The following is a 15097-nucleotide window of genomic DNA, read 5'->3' as shown; positions in this document are numbered from 1 at the left end:
TTGGGTTTGCACCTAGCAAACTGCTTCTGCCATTTATCTTCTCTCACTCATCGCAACCTACAGAAGGGTTTTCCAGTATGCATCACACCCCCCATGTGTAATAGGTGAGATGCATCACACCCTATGCATGGAGCAGCCTGTATGGTCCAGTTTTAACCAGTTCTTGAGTAGTTTTTCATGGAGAACTTCTGGGAGATGATGTAATCAGTTGACCTTGTTCCTTTAGGGTATAAAAAAACACTTTTAGGGGTTTAGAAGCCCTTGGTTTATGGACATACGTGATTGGGGTTGCAGTGCCCAGATATTTCTATAATAGTTGCCCCCTAAAGCATGAGGTCATAAATCTTTTGATGTTGGGTGAAATGCTTTATAATGAGGATCCGAGGTTTATTGAACTAGAAGGTGACCTATAATAAGATAAAACAAAATACATTATCTTCATAATATTTTCATGATCTATCTGAGGCGGGTATTCCCATGCTCAACTTTATAAATTCATATTCATGTACATAAAATAGAAAATCATCTGTGTGGCAGACTAATGATTCTGGTAGAGCCATCATCCTTTAGTTTGGATGATTATTTGTGCAGTTGTGATGTACATTTGATGTCTTTATTTTCCTGAATATATCATAGCCCGGATGGATGAAACTGGATTCGAGGTCTTCAAACTAATTCAATCTTAGCCCAGAGTGTAAGTTAGTCCATGTGAAAAGATGTTCTAATGTCGAACATGGAAAGACATCGCTTGATCACCAGCCAATGATGTACGCTGTTAACAGGCACAAGAGGAATCACCGACCATGATAATGGCCCTCAAGGTACTGCAATACAATTCACATGGTGTGAATACATGAGTTGATGCCGAACACGACGTAAAATCTCTCGGTCGAAGGCCATTGATGTAAACCTGTCACCGGAAGTGAGAAAATTACCATTGAGGCATGCAAGCTTCAAAGTACTGAAAGGGTTGTTCCTGTTATACTCCTATAATAGGTGTCATATTTCATGATTGACTGGTTGAGCTTTGTAATATGTTCATCCCTTTCCTTGTTGCAAAGGTTTTCCATATTATCAAAAAAAAAATGTAAAGAGGGTATACCCTAAAAGAAAAATCAAAGGGTAAAAAGAATAAAATGGTTAAAAAAGTGAAAGAAATGAACTCCAAACAAAGAAAGACCAGGAAATTTTGCAAGTCTATAATGCCACTACTTTTCCATTTTTCTGTAAATAAATCATTGTGTGCAGCTTGTTAAAAACATGCCACAATTGATGAATGGCCAAACAACTCAATCTTGGCTAGTTCATGTTTGAATTTCATGTTTAGAGATAGATAATAAAAATCTGACCAAACTGTTTAATCTTGGCAGATAAGTAGATAGGTAGAGAAGCAAAGGAGCTCAACAGTTTAATTTGAGCCCTTGGAAGTAATATGTGCAGACTTAGGTAGGCTTGCCATGGAAAAGAAAAGAAAAGTTGAAAAGGGTTTGCTAGTCTAAGTGCACCCAAAGAAAGAGAAGAAAAAATGCTAGGCAAAGTAAGCAGGGTAAGTAGATTGGTGTTGCAGAAGGATACTTGTGATGGATCATGTCTTTCAATATGTTAACTTTTACTTATCATAAGTGCCATGGCAGATATTTTTTGATGCAGCTCAGGCGAGGCAAGATTTTATGACTAACTCCCCTTCATACTTTTCCCAAAATCATTCACTAACTTTCCCAAAGGTATTAAGATCTGCTTAAATATCACTCACAAGCCACTCATTCGATTTCATAAATTGCCTAAGTAAAACCCCATTTTACTTAGTAGAATAGCCATATTTCTCATATAAAACCACTTTTCCCTTTTAGCCTAAGTTTTTAACCATATAACTTAGCACTTTCCACTTCATAAATCATATTAACACTAGCTTTTATTATATAAATACTTTGCTATATTCCCATCCTATACTATGTAAATATATAACACAAACCTCGCATTATTAATATTCCCACCCCCGGTTGAAATATAACCATAAACATTTGTCAGGAATTAATAGATTTATTCGAAATTTGTTAATAACCTTTCCCCCGCCGCGAAATTATGGATTTAATTAACCATCCGAGTTAATTAAATAACCAAGCCTCAAACCAATGAAAATAGCCTTGATACATTTTAACACATGGTTTATTGCGTTGGGCCTGCTGCATTAACCTTCCACCATTTTCATAACCTGTCCACAGTTAGATCTCTGCCCATTCATCTGACGGTCCAAAACCATATTTCCACCCCCCTAACCGCCGCTATCTAACCCGCAGGAGACTGGCAGTTTTGGCGCTGTACTAAGGACACACGTTGCGCTCCTGCTATGTTCGCTAGCCCTCCGCCTGAAACCGCCCAGCCCCAAAAGTGGTGCGGGAAAAATCGCTTACCACCCCCCTGTTGACGTCATCCGCTGACATCATTTGTCCTCTTGTTGATGTCACCTGCCACGTCACCCTCCACAGACGTCATCTGTCCCTTTAATGACATCACCGCCCAGCCCCAAAAGTGGTGTGGGCAAAACCCTCACCACCCCCCCCCGTTGACGTCATCTGTCCCCTTGCTAATGTCACCTGCCACGTCACCCTACACTGACATCATCTGTCCCTTTAATGACATCACCTACCCCATACTTCTGCTGACATCATCTGTCCTTCAAATCATAAACTCCCGCCAAAAATCTTTTTCTCAATTAAAAGGGTAAAAAGTTCATTTTTGCTGCATTTCTCTGCGTTTTGCGCTTCAGGCATAATATCTACCGAGTTCGCAGTTCATTCTCGACTGCCTCCTGACCCGAAAATACTCTAACAATGAGCTCGCAGCCTCAACTGACCTGCCATTTTTCAGTTTCCTCCTCTTTCGACACAAGTACCTCTAAATTTTCTCAATAAATGGCTATCAGCACATCAATTTCTAGGACTTCTCAGCAATATCCGCAGGAAGTTAGCATACCAGCCACAGAAAGAGCTAAGTGTTATGAATCAAAAGAGCGCAGAACAACCTCCAGTGTCCCATAAACAGGTGTTTATCCATAGTTACACTGTTACCCTTGGTAAAAGGAAATTTGGGTGAGATACTAGACATCGGTGAGCAGGGGTCATTTCAGCATTATAGAGCTTCAAAACAAGTCAAAGAGTATCAGTTCAAGCATCAAAGTGTACCAGAGCAACATTAAAGGCAAAGCAAAGCAGCATTAAAGAGTATCAGACGGGCATTAAAGTGTATCGGATCAGCGATAAAAATGTCAGAGCAGAATTAAAGAAAGCAGATCATAATTAAAGAGCCCATTTAAGACAGGCAGTCGGCGCAAAGTTACTACAGAGGATAGCTACAAGCCAAACCCTAAAGGCCTGTCTCCAGCACAACATCAGTTAGCCGCTTCTATGTTTCTTGTAAACTATTTTAGGTTAAAAACTAGATATTATCTCACAACTATTCTGAGATATAGGTTGTACATATTTTGTGTATAAATACCCCCTCCATTAGAGTATTTGGGGCTAGTCTGTGGTGTGTGGATTTCCTAGACTATGCTGTAATACTAAAATTTTGGAATAAAAAGCTGTTGGAAACATCTGTTGTCTGGCCTACTAGATGAAGAATTGAAGCAGAGGACTTGTCACAGAATTCTTGAATCAAACTCTGGATCAATAAGTCCTCTATATCTTATGTTTTACAGTTTTCTGGTTTACTATATCATCTGTGTTTCATAATCTGAATGATAAAGAAAAAGGTTAATTTCAGAATATGCTTGATTGCACTCTGTTTTCAATCTTTATTGTTCTTTGTTTTTTCTTCAAAATTAGAATAAGCAGTGAACTCTTAATTTCTCCTGTTTCCTGATTCTTTCATGTTGATTATTTGTTAAAGAATTCTTAACTGCTCCTTATCAGTAATCATCCATTTTCCCTCTTTCAGTATGTTGAAGGATTCTTAACTACCCTTCACCCATTTGAGCCCATTCCATCTGTTTCAATACTTCATTTGTTCCTTGTTTGACTACCTTGCTCTGTGAAGCCATCCTCTGTTAAGAAACCAAATCCAGAAAGCCTTTTTCTTTGAATCCATCATGCCCAATGGACTGAACTATTATGTTTTACCTCTTTGTTCTATTGGATCTCACCACCCAAACTCAAAACAAAACCCCTAAACTTTATAACTAGCCTAACACCTTTAAAAACAAAGCTAAATCATAAAGAGAGAGCCCTCTTTGGATTCAGATTGGCTAGAAACTGTATCTAAAATATTGGTCTGTGGTTACCTCAACATCCTTCCATTTCTTACAACTTTTGGGAAAACCTGAGTGATAACATCATTGGTGACTTGGATGGGGACTTGAATAATTGTTTGTTACCACTATCTTCTGTATAAGCTATAGACGAAGCCTGAAGTTAGCTAGGTAGACTTTGAAACTTCTTTTGCTTTTCAATTGTAGAAGTAAATGAATGCTACTTCAATCTATCTCCGGTCTAGCTAATAGATTGAATAGTGGGTTTCAAATACATGATCAGTTCCTATTTTTTAAATAATTCTTTAGGAAAGTTCAAAATTCCCACATCTAAAATTTCCTAGAAGAGACTGTTAAAGTTGTATTGTCAAACTATTCCAAGAAAAAACCAAAAACACACCTAGAAACTGGCTTCAGAAAAGATTCATTATACCAGATCAAATCCTGATCCTAATCCCCCACCTGTGTTTGAAAATCCTAATCTGATTCCTAGGATCCTTAGAAGCCAAGAGAGCCAAGAAAATTCTGCTAGTTCACACCTTGACAAAAATTTGCAGAACTCCATTCAATCTAAGCTTACCTCTGAAAAAACACCAAACCTTTCTATGATTACTATAGCTTCTCCAAGTTCATCATCAGCACCTCAAACTACCCTTTCCACTCCTCCATCTACAACACACATTCCCATTGTTATCCCTACTGCTCTAGTTGTCACATCTGTTAGCACCTAAATCTACCTTAGGCTGAAGGAAGGCAAAAATTAGGGTAACCACAAACCACGCTCAGTCTGGTAGCTAGCCCTACCAGAACAGGAGATGGCTCTCTCCGAGTCACACTTAGTGAATAGATGATCGAAAGCTGTCTGAGATGACTTACAATGTAATATTTACCTTAGGCTAGTAAGTGAATAGGGATTCTGGAAACAATTTTATGAATGACTGAGCTTTTGGGATGTTATGGGACCGGCGCTCAGCAAAGAACAGAGAATTTAATACAAAGGCACAGATTATTCCGTGAGGCAAGGTAGGCGGAAAATGTAACAATTTTAGTTTGAGGTAACGCGACATGAAAATAATGCTGAAGAAAGTGAAAAGGGCATAGTGACATGAATCCTTTTCAATAGAAGAGAAACACTGAAAACATGAAATTTTCCCACAGGTAGAGCAATAAAAATTGGATTCTACCTAATTTCACTCAGAAAATTTCACTGGGAATGAGCATGAAATTAATTACGAAACATAACTGAATACATATGAACACATAAGAAATACATTTGCTACACTCACAACCACAAGAATCTCATGAAATAGAGCTGCTGCCTTTCATTAATTCTCTGTCAAAAATACACAGTGAAGAAACAAAGTTTCTTTCCCACAGTCTCCCAGAAGTTACAAGCCAGCCAACCCTTTGCAAATAACTTGCCTACAATATATAGAATGTGTGAGGAAGAGATAGAACGCCCAGGGGTTGGGAAGTTACTCGAATCATGTTGGGTCCCTATAGTACTAGTGATTACCCCATTACTATTGTAGTTATACCCCTTATTTATATTGTTGTGCCCCTATTACCCCCATATTATTATTTCTGTGCCCCATAGAATCCCTCTATTGTTATTTTTGTGGCTTTATATTATTATTGTTAGGTCAATTGGATTATATTGTGACTCCTTAGACTCCTATATATAGAAAGGAGGTTTTGTCATTTGTATCATCCAAGAATTGTTCATTTATGTAATGTAAAGGAGGTTGCCCCCTCGAAGAGGCTGAATTCTAAGGCGTCGATCTATCTTTTATATATTTTCTTGAGCTGGTTTCATAACATTTGGTATGTTATGATTAACAAAAGAAATTTTAATCATGATTCCATAGATGCTAATGTTGGATCGAAGAATCACCATATTCCAAAAATCGATATGAGGAAGTTTGATGGCAAGGATCCCGCCACATGGATATTACAAATGGAGCAATTCTTCGATCTCAATAATGTGCAAAACGCACAAAAGGTACGTATGGCAACTGTATATTTGGAACCAAATCAGTTTGTATGGTATCAATGACTTTGTTCTCGTAAACAATTTATTACTTGGGCAATTTTTACGGAAGAATTGATAGCACATTATGAAGATACAAAAAGCAACACTTTTTTTAGCCAATTGATAAGTCTCAAACAAAAGGGTTCAGTAATGGAGCACATTGAGGAGTTCCAAAAATTGAACATAAGGGTAAAAGATATTCTAGAGGATCATAAGATTGATGTGTTCATAGGGTCTTTAAAGGATAATATCCAACATGATGTTCGCCTTTGGGAACCTGATTCATTAGAGAAGGCATTCACGTTAGCAAGAAAAATGGAAAGCAAAATTATGGCAACTAGGAAGCATACCACTCACAACTATAAAGACAGAAGTGTTGCTACCCATAGTCTTCCACAACCTATAAGGTTGACACCACAACAATTGGAAGAAAAAAGAGCAAAAGGGCTTTGTTACAGTTGTGATAGCAAATACACTAAAGGTCATAAGTGTGCTGAGAAGAAATTATTTTACATAGATTGTGAAGAGGAAGAAGAAAAGGAGCAAGAAAGGTAAAAAGTAGAAGATATACTCCAGGAACAAAGCCTAGATGAAGAACAAATAAATCCGACCATATCTTGTAATGCATTGGCAGGAATTACCACTCCTCAAACCATCAAGATAGAAGGACAAATCAAGAATAAAAAGGTAATAGTGTTGATTGATTCAGGAAGCGCCCACAATTTTATTCATTGTAGGGTAGAAAAAGAATTGAATTGCTCCTTATATCTAGCACTAGAGTGTCAAGTGATGATTTCAAATGGAGGAACAATAAATTGCTCTGGAAAGTGCCATAATATCAAGCTATCCATGGAGAATATGTATTGACTAGCCCAATGCTTTCCATTCCAATGGGAGGTGCGGATGTTGTACTAGGAGTCCAATGGCTACAATCCTTGGGTACAATAGCTTTTAATTTTCAAGAACTTTTCATAAAATTTTCTACGGAAGGAAAGGAAGTTGAATTAAGGGGTATTGCAGGGAAACCACGAAAGATAATCAGCTCTCATGGTATGACAAAGCTTCTAAAAAAGGAGCAAAGAGGTGTAATTGCACAATTATGCTCGCTAGATGTTTCCACATTGGAATCATCTATTTCTCCAGATCTCCAAAAAGTCCTGGACAATCATTCCAAGGTATTTGAGACTCCCAAGGGTCTCCCACCTATGTGTGATCATGATCATGCTATTCATCTGATTCCAGGAAGTGTTCCTCCAAACATCAGGCCGTACAGATATCCCTATGTCCAAAAAAGTGAAATTGAACGTATGGTTGTAGAAATGCTAGAGGCTGGTATAATTCAACCGAGTCAAAGTTCTTTCTCAGCTCCAGTAGTATTGGTGCACAAGAAGGATGGATCATGGTGCATGTGTCTTGATTATAGGGAGCTCAACAAGCTCACTATTAAAGATAAGTTCCCCATTCATGTTATTGATGAATTACTGGATGAATTGCATGGATCAATTTACTTCACCAAGTTGGATCTTTGTTCGGGATATCATCAAATGAGAATGAAGATTGAAGACATTCCAAAAACAACATTTAGAACTCATGAGGGTCATTATGAATTTTTGGTCATGCCTTTTGGCCTTACCAATGCACCTTCAACATTTCAAGGTTTGATGAATTCAATTTTCAAACCATTCCTTAGAAAATTTGTGTTAGTATTTTTTGATGATATACTAATATACAACAAGTCTTGGAAGGATCATGTTGAACATGTTGACAGGGTGCTACAACTATTGGAGGAGAAAAAATTATATGCAAAAAGATCCAAATGTTTCTTTGGAGTCCAGGAGGTGGAATATTTGGGTCATATTGTATCTCATGAAGGAGTTAAGGTAGACCCTAACAAAATTAAAGCCATTAAGGAATGGAAAATCCCCACATCCATAAAGCATCTGCGAGGATTTCTTGGGTTGACAGGGTATTATCGCAAGTTTGTTAAGAATTATGGGAGAATAGCAGCACCTCTAACAACATTATTGAAGAAAGATTCATTTTCATGGACTCCGGAAGCAACAAAGGCCTTTTAACACCTTAAAGAGGCAATGTGCCAAGCACCGGTCTTAGCTACACCGGACTTCACAAAAACCTTTATTGTGGAATGTGATGCTTCAGGAAATGGAATTGGTGTTGTTCTAATGCAAGATGAAAGACCCACTACTTTTGAAAGTCGTCCAATCAAGGGAAAGTTTTTAAGCAAAGCTATTTATGAGAAGGAAATGTTGGCCATACTCCATGCACTTAAGAAATGGCGACCCTACCTAATGGGAAGACACTTCAAGGTAAAAACGGATCGTGATAGCCTTAAATACTTTTTATAACAAAGATTATCCTCTGAAGAGCAACAAAAGTGGGTCACAAAGATGTTGGGTTATGACTTTGAAATCATCTACAAAAAAGGGAAGCAAAATGTGGTGGCAGATGCACTCTCAAGAAAGGATGAGGATGTGGAAGCATTGTTGTGTGCCATTTCTATTATCCAACCAGATTGGATAAACGAAGCAAGGGAGGAATGGAAGAATGACGAAGAAGTGTGGGCACTTATTCGAAAGCTAAAACAAGATTCCAGTACTTATGATATATTTAGCTGGCAAAATGATTCGTTATGGTACAAATATCACTTATACCTTTGTAAGAATTCCCAGTTAAAACAAAAGATTCTTATGGAATTGCACACTTCTCCCTTAGGAGGGAACTCAGGATTTTTAAAAACTTACCACAGGGTTAAGAAGGAATTTTTTTGGGATGGCCTTAAATCAGATATTCAAAAGTTTGTTGCAGAATGTTTGGTTTGCCAGCAAAATAAGGTTGAAACAATTAAGACACCGGGTCTATTACAACCTTTATCCATTCCAAGCCAACGTTGGGAGGAGGTTTCAATGGATTTTATCACAGGTTTACCCAAGTCTGAGGGAAAGAGTGTCATCATGGTGGTAGTTGGCAGACTTACCAAGCATGCACACTTTTGTGCATTATCACATCCATGTAAAGCCAGTACAGTTTCTACTGCATTTATGGAAACAGTTCAAAAGCTACATGGAAACCCAAAGATTATTGTAAGTGACAGAGATCCCATTTTCATTGGAAATTTTTGGACAGAATTATTTTCTTGTCTTGGTACTCAGTTAGCTCATAGCTCATCTTATCATCCTCAATCTGATGGGCAAACTGAGATAGTAAACAAATGTTTGGACAGATATCTTCGTTTCTTTGTATCTGATAAACAGACACAATGGGTTAAATGGTTGCCTCTGGCTGAATGGTGGTACAACACTTCCTTCCATACAGCAACAAAAATGACCCCATTTATGGCACTTTATGGGTATCAACCACCATCCATCACATCATATTTAAGAGAAAATTCTAAGGTTCAGGCAGTGGAACATCACATTGAACATCAACAACAAGTCCTCCAACTCTTAAAGGATAACCTTGTGTTGGCACAAAATAGAATGAAACAACAGGTAGATCAACATCACAGTGAAAGAAGTTTTGATGTAGGTGATTGGGTATTCCTAAGGCTACAACCATATAAGCAAATGTCCCTAAAGCAAGCTAAGAAGGATAATAAATTATCACCAAAGTATTATGGTCCGTACAAGGTGTTGCAAAAGATTGGTACTATGGCATACAAATTGGAGCTTCCTGTAGCTTCTCGATTGCACCCAGTTTTCCATGTTTCATGTTTAAAGAAGGTTATAGGTGACAAGCTCCCCATTCAAACAATATTGCCAGAACTTGACGAGGAAGGAAAAATTATATTGGAACCAGAAGCAGTCACAGAAACAAGAACTCGACAGCTACGAAATCGATCAATTTCAGAGTATCTTATCAAGTGTAAGAACTTATCCGTTGAAGATTCTGTTAGCGCTTGAAATTTCACCTCAGGCTGAGAAAGGTAAACTTCAAGGCAACATCAAACCACTTAGCCTCGTAGCTAGCCCTATGGGGCAGGAGAGGGCTCTCTCTGGTCTATCTCAGCAAAAAGTTTTCTAAATGGGGCTGAGATGACTTTAAAAGAAACTGATTTTAGGCTAGTAAATTGATATAAAGGGGTTTTTAATAAAATGACGGGGTTTTTCTGGGCTGCATGGGCAAAGTAACAGTTTGAGCAGAGAAATGTAATCAAGAACACAGATTATCCCCTGAGGCAAGGTAGGCAAGAAATTTAACATCAAATTGAGATTAAATGGAATGGCAAGACTGGTGAGGAGCTGACAAGGGCATAGAAGATGAATCCTTGTCAAATAGAGGAAAACATTAAATATTGAACAAACTTAAAGGCAGAGCATACAAATGATGAATTCTACCTTAACACTTCATTTGTTCAAATTAGAAATGATCATGAAGTGAAATGAAAACATAGCAGGTTACATATGAAACAGAAGGAAAACTTATGCTAAATTGTCATACCACAGGAATCTCAGGGGTCAGAGCTGCATTTTTTATTAAAATCTTTGTCAAACAGTTGAACAATGGAACTCTCTGTTCTCCTCCACCAGCACTCAGAATTCTCTCTCCCACTCTCTAACTTTACAAATGATTATTTAATACATTAAATAAACTATTCTAGAAAAAACAACAGATCGACCCCCAAAACAGGGGCGTTGTTCCAACTGAAATTACAAAAATTAGAAAGGAGTGTTACATCTATTCTAAAATAATACAATGTCCCTCTAAAAATCCTCTGATGACTAATAAACTGGAGCGCAGATCTTTTGACTTATTAACTGAGGTCTTGAAATAGTAAATTGGTTCCAATTTTCCTGTTGCGGTTGATGTCTTAGTGGCGTGAATGAGGACGGGATTTAGTGCTCTGGCGGGGTTCACATCACCCGATTCCATATCTAAAGAGAAAGCCTTTTTTATTGTAAATATATGTTATTGGGGCACCCGCATCATTCGTGAAAGTGGTGGTGGTGATAGTGAGTAGAAAACAAGCCACGACATCCAGTTTCATGGGCAAGATGTTCTAGCACTGCATGCGCAATTGCCTGTCCATCAGAAGTTGCAGTTCCACATCCAAGTTCATCTAATACTACCAGTGAATCTCATGTTGCAGATGACAGCATAGATGCCATTTCTAAGAGTTCAACAAGAAAAGTACTTTTCCTAGCCATGATATGGTCCTTTGCTCCCATACGAACAAATATGCGGTCAACTGGTGAAAATTCAAACTCTTCAACAGGAACATCTGCCCCAAGCTGTGCCAAGATAACTTCCAAGCATACTTGCCGAAGAAGAGTTGATTTTCCACCCATGTTGGGTCCTGTAAGAAGCATGAAACAAGCATTTCTGTGACCACCTATATTCACATCATTCGGAACAAAGCACCCACTTCCACTTAGGCTAGATAAAATTGGATGTCCCAACTCTTTAGCACGTAAGTACGGGATGTCAACTTCATCACTCAATAGCTTAGTGGTGTCTTTGATAGATGGCCTGCATGTAGGTCTTCTCGTTGTCCTTGTGCATCAGCGAGGTCTTGTAATAGTTGTTTAACCTTTGGTGTCCAAAACCTGCGAAAACGCTTTCTTGATGACCGAGTGTTGTAGGGAAAAGTATCCGACTCGGATGACCCTATCCCACTCTAAGGGTGATAGTACCTCAGCAACAACTGTAAAGAAAACTACTTAAGGTTTACTTCTTTATGAAAGCAAAAGAGAGTGGATAAATGCACTAATCGTTGCCTTGCGCTTAATGTCGAATTCAAACTCTTCTCTATGGCCGCTTGCTCCCAGCTCTTTGCTCTTTCGCCGGCCCAGCTACAATGAGATCCTGCAAAATGACAAAGAAGGAGACTACAAGAGGCATGCAATCATAACTGATTCACGGATTAGCATAAACCAAATATACAATTATCACAAAACATCATTGGAACAAATGCATATAGAAGAACCTCAATAGCTTTTATTAATGAAGAAGTAAAGGTTCTGAGAGTGTTACAACCATTGAAGGTCCTAATCCAGCAACACCTCCCAGTAGAAAGAATTTCTCCTCTTCACCTCCCTCAAGCAATCACCCAATAGCTCTATAGTGAAACCAACAGCATAGCATTACTTTGCACAAAATTCCAGCCCCTTGAGCTCATAGGAGAGAGCTCAATATATAGATGAATTGAGAAAGGATGAGTCAGCTTGCAACTGATGTGTAGCTGCCTTGTGTCCTCTCTCTCTTCAGTTAATCTTTAGTTGATCTTCAGTTCTTGAGTCCACTTGGAGAACCTTGCTTCCACTTGGAGAAACAAAGCCTCTGACTCATTACAAGGCGAAATCCTTGATCCAAGTGTCATTTTTGGAGCAATGACTCAGTGTGCCACTTGTCCCATCTCGCTCAGCGCAGGTGGCCTTTGTTCCACTTGCTTTGCAATGCAGGTACACCATGGAGGATCTGAGTTTCAGCGCAGAAGCCTAGTGGAGCACCTGCTTTGATTTCAGGATTGCTTGTTTTTGAGTGTTTTCAGGTGGAGAACTGATCTGAGAGCTGTTGGTTTGCTGACCTTGTTCCTCTAGGGGTAGGAACATCATGTTTAGGGAACTTTGGATCCCTTGGATTATTGACAATTCATGCCTGTTGCTGTAAGGCACAAAATTGTCTATAACAGATGCCCCCTAAAGTGTGAGGTCGTTTATCGGGTGAAATGCTTTATTGAGAGGATCCGAAGTTCATTCAATCTGCTGAGAAGTGTCCTGTAATAAGATACAATACAATACATTATTTTTCATACATTTTCATGATCTAGCTGAGGCGGGTATTCCCATGCTCAGCTTTATAAATACATTTTCGTACATAGAACAGACGATCGTCTGATTGTAGACTGATAATTCTCTACTGAAATTATCATCCTTTGAGAAGGATGATCATCTGCTGTAATGATGTACATATCAAATGTCTTTATGTCCTGAGTATATATCGCAGCCCGGATGGATGAAACTAGATCCGGGGTCTTCAATCTCTTCCGATCTTCACTCGATGTATAAGTCGATCCATGTGAGAATTTCTTGAAGTCGAACATGGAAAGACATCGCTTGATTACCGGTCAATGATGTAAACCGTTAACAAGCGCGAGAGGAATCACCGATAAGGATGATGACCCTCAAGGTACGGCAGTACAATTCACATGGTGGGAATAAAGGACTTGGCATCGACCACCATGCAAAATCTTCTGGTCGAAGGTCATTGATGTATACCTGTCGCCAAAAGTGAGAAACTTGCCATTGAGGCATGCAAGCTTCAAAGTACTGAAGGGGTTGTTCCTAGATCAACTCCTTGGATAATGAGCTGATGTCGACAAGGAGCGATCCGTCAAAGGAGGGCCTTAATGAATCCCACATCAGTGACACGGAACGGAGCTAGTGATTGTGATGAGGTGAAAACAAACTGTGATGTATGATTCAGGGTGGCGGCCATGAAGTGGATGAAGGATAATGTATGGCAGTGGATGGGACACGGTTGACTCTTTGCAGAACCACATCTCTTGAACATATAACGACACTGATGTGATGGATTGGTAGCATTACCCCAATTGTGGATGGTGTGGCGAGGACCATGGTTATGAGACCGGTGAATGAAACAACCCAACCCGATGTGATACGGAGGACAAAGTGTCATGTTCAAGAGCAACTTGCTACCATTAATGCTGTGAGGTTCTCCCAATTTTTCCCCAGTCATTGCTGACCAGTACCTCTTTATTTTTGTCAAGCTTGAGGAGGATAACATATGCTTGTTCTATAACCTGCCCTTCGGGCAAGCCCATCGCTATGTTTTAACGAGCCTAGCGATAGGGAAACTCGTTCTCGTCTAAAGACAAGTTTGTCGCTATTTAATCATTTTAACGAGTCTAACGACAAGGAAAACTCGGTCCTTTTCATTTTTAGAGAGTCTGAAAAGGTACGGAAAGTTAACTCCAAAATTCCTTTTTCGTCATCTAATCCCTTAAGTCCGAAAAAGTATAAAACAATACAAAAGGGATGAATTTTCGATTTCTTTAACGAGCCGAACAAAACAAGCACTCGATCTTTTTGTGCAATAATCCCTCAGGTCCAAAAAGATTAAAATCTAGAGGAGGGATAGCTCTTCCGGTCCTTTTAACGAGCTGGAAGGCCAAAACTCGGCAAACTTTTCATATTTTACGAGTCAGTGAAAAGAGCTCAAAGAAGACTCGTCTTTTGAGGAACGAGTGATAAATAGGGATAGCAACAGATTCCAGGTACAGGTTGGAATTTTCCAATCACGGCAGTGTCACAAGGATGGCTAAGTGAAATCACTCTTCACAGCTGTTCCTCAAAATGGGTAAACAAACATATGGAGATGAACGATTGGCCAAATGAACGGATGGAGGTGATGGCATATAAACACGACCAAGGGCTTTTAACATGGCTATCAAAGGTTACATTTCTCAAGGTTATTTACCGGTTCATTTTTTCTGGATGAGCTTGAACTATAGGGAAACATTGCTCACAATTTATGTTTATTTTTTAACGAGCATGAACTCTGTACAAAAACTGCTCGAATTCTTGCGTTTATTTTTTAACGAGCATGAACATTGCTAAAACTGCTCGATTTACCAGTCTTAATACAAGGAATGCCTTAGGTGAGGTAATCTTATTTAAGGAGCGATACCTCACTAATTACTCCAATTTGGCAGGTTTTAACTTTTACCCTTCATCCTTTCTTTATGCAAGCTGGAAACGGCTAATCCTACGAGTTTAACGGGTTAGACCTATAGGTTTAAAGGGAGGACCTAAAAATTTAAAAAAAATAAATAGTCGTCC

At 38.9% G+C, this 15097-nt stretch overlaps 1 pseudogene; it reads right to left on the bottom strand.

Annotated features, from left to right (window-relative positions):
• Positions 1-11221: 11221 nt before the first annotated feature.
• The window catches only part of LOC149191689 (DNA mismatch repair protein MSH6-like), a 116498-nt pseudogene continuing 112622 nt past the window's right edge, over positions 11222-15097 (bottom strand).

This window comes from Pinus tabuliformis, chromosome 2_2 (assembly GCF_031772625.1).
Source record: "Pinus tabuliformis cultivar Carrire ecotype Pingquan chromosome 2_2, CPIR1, whole genome shotgun sequence".
Taxonomy (NCBI): domain Eukaryota; kingdom Viridiplantae; phylum Streptophyta; class Pinopsida; order Pinales; family Pinaceae; genus Pinus; species Pinus tabuliformis.
Note: the sequence above shows the minus strand (reverse complement) of the source record. Positions and strands in the feature narration are given on the sequence as shown.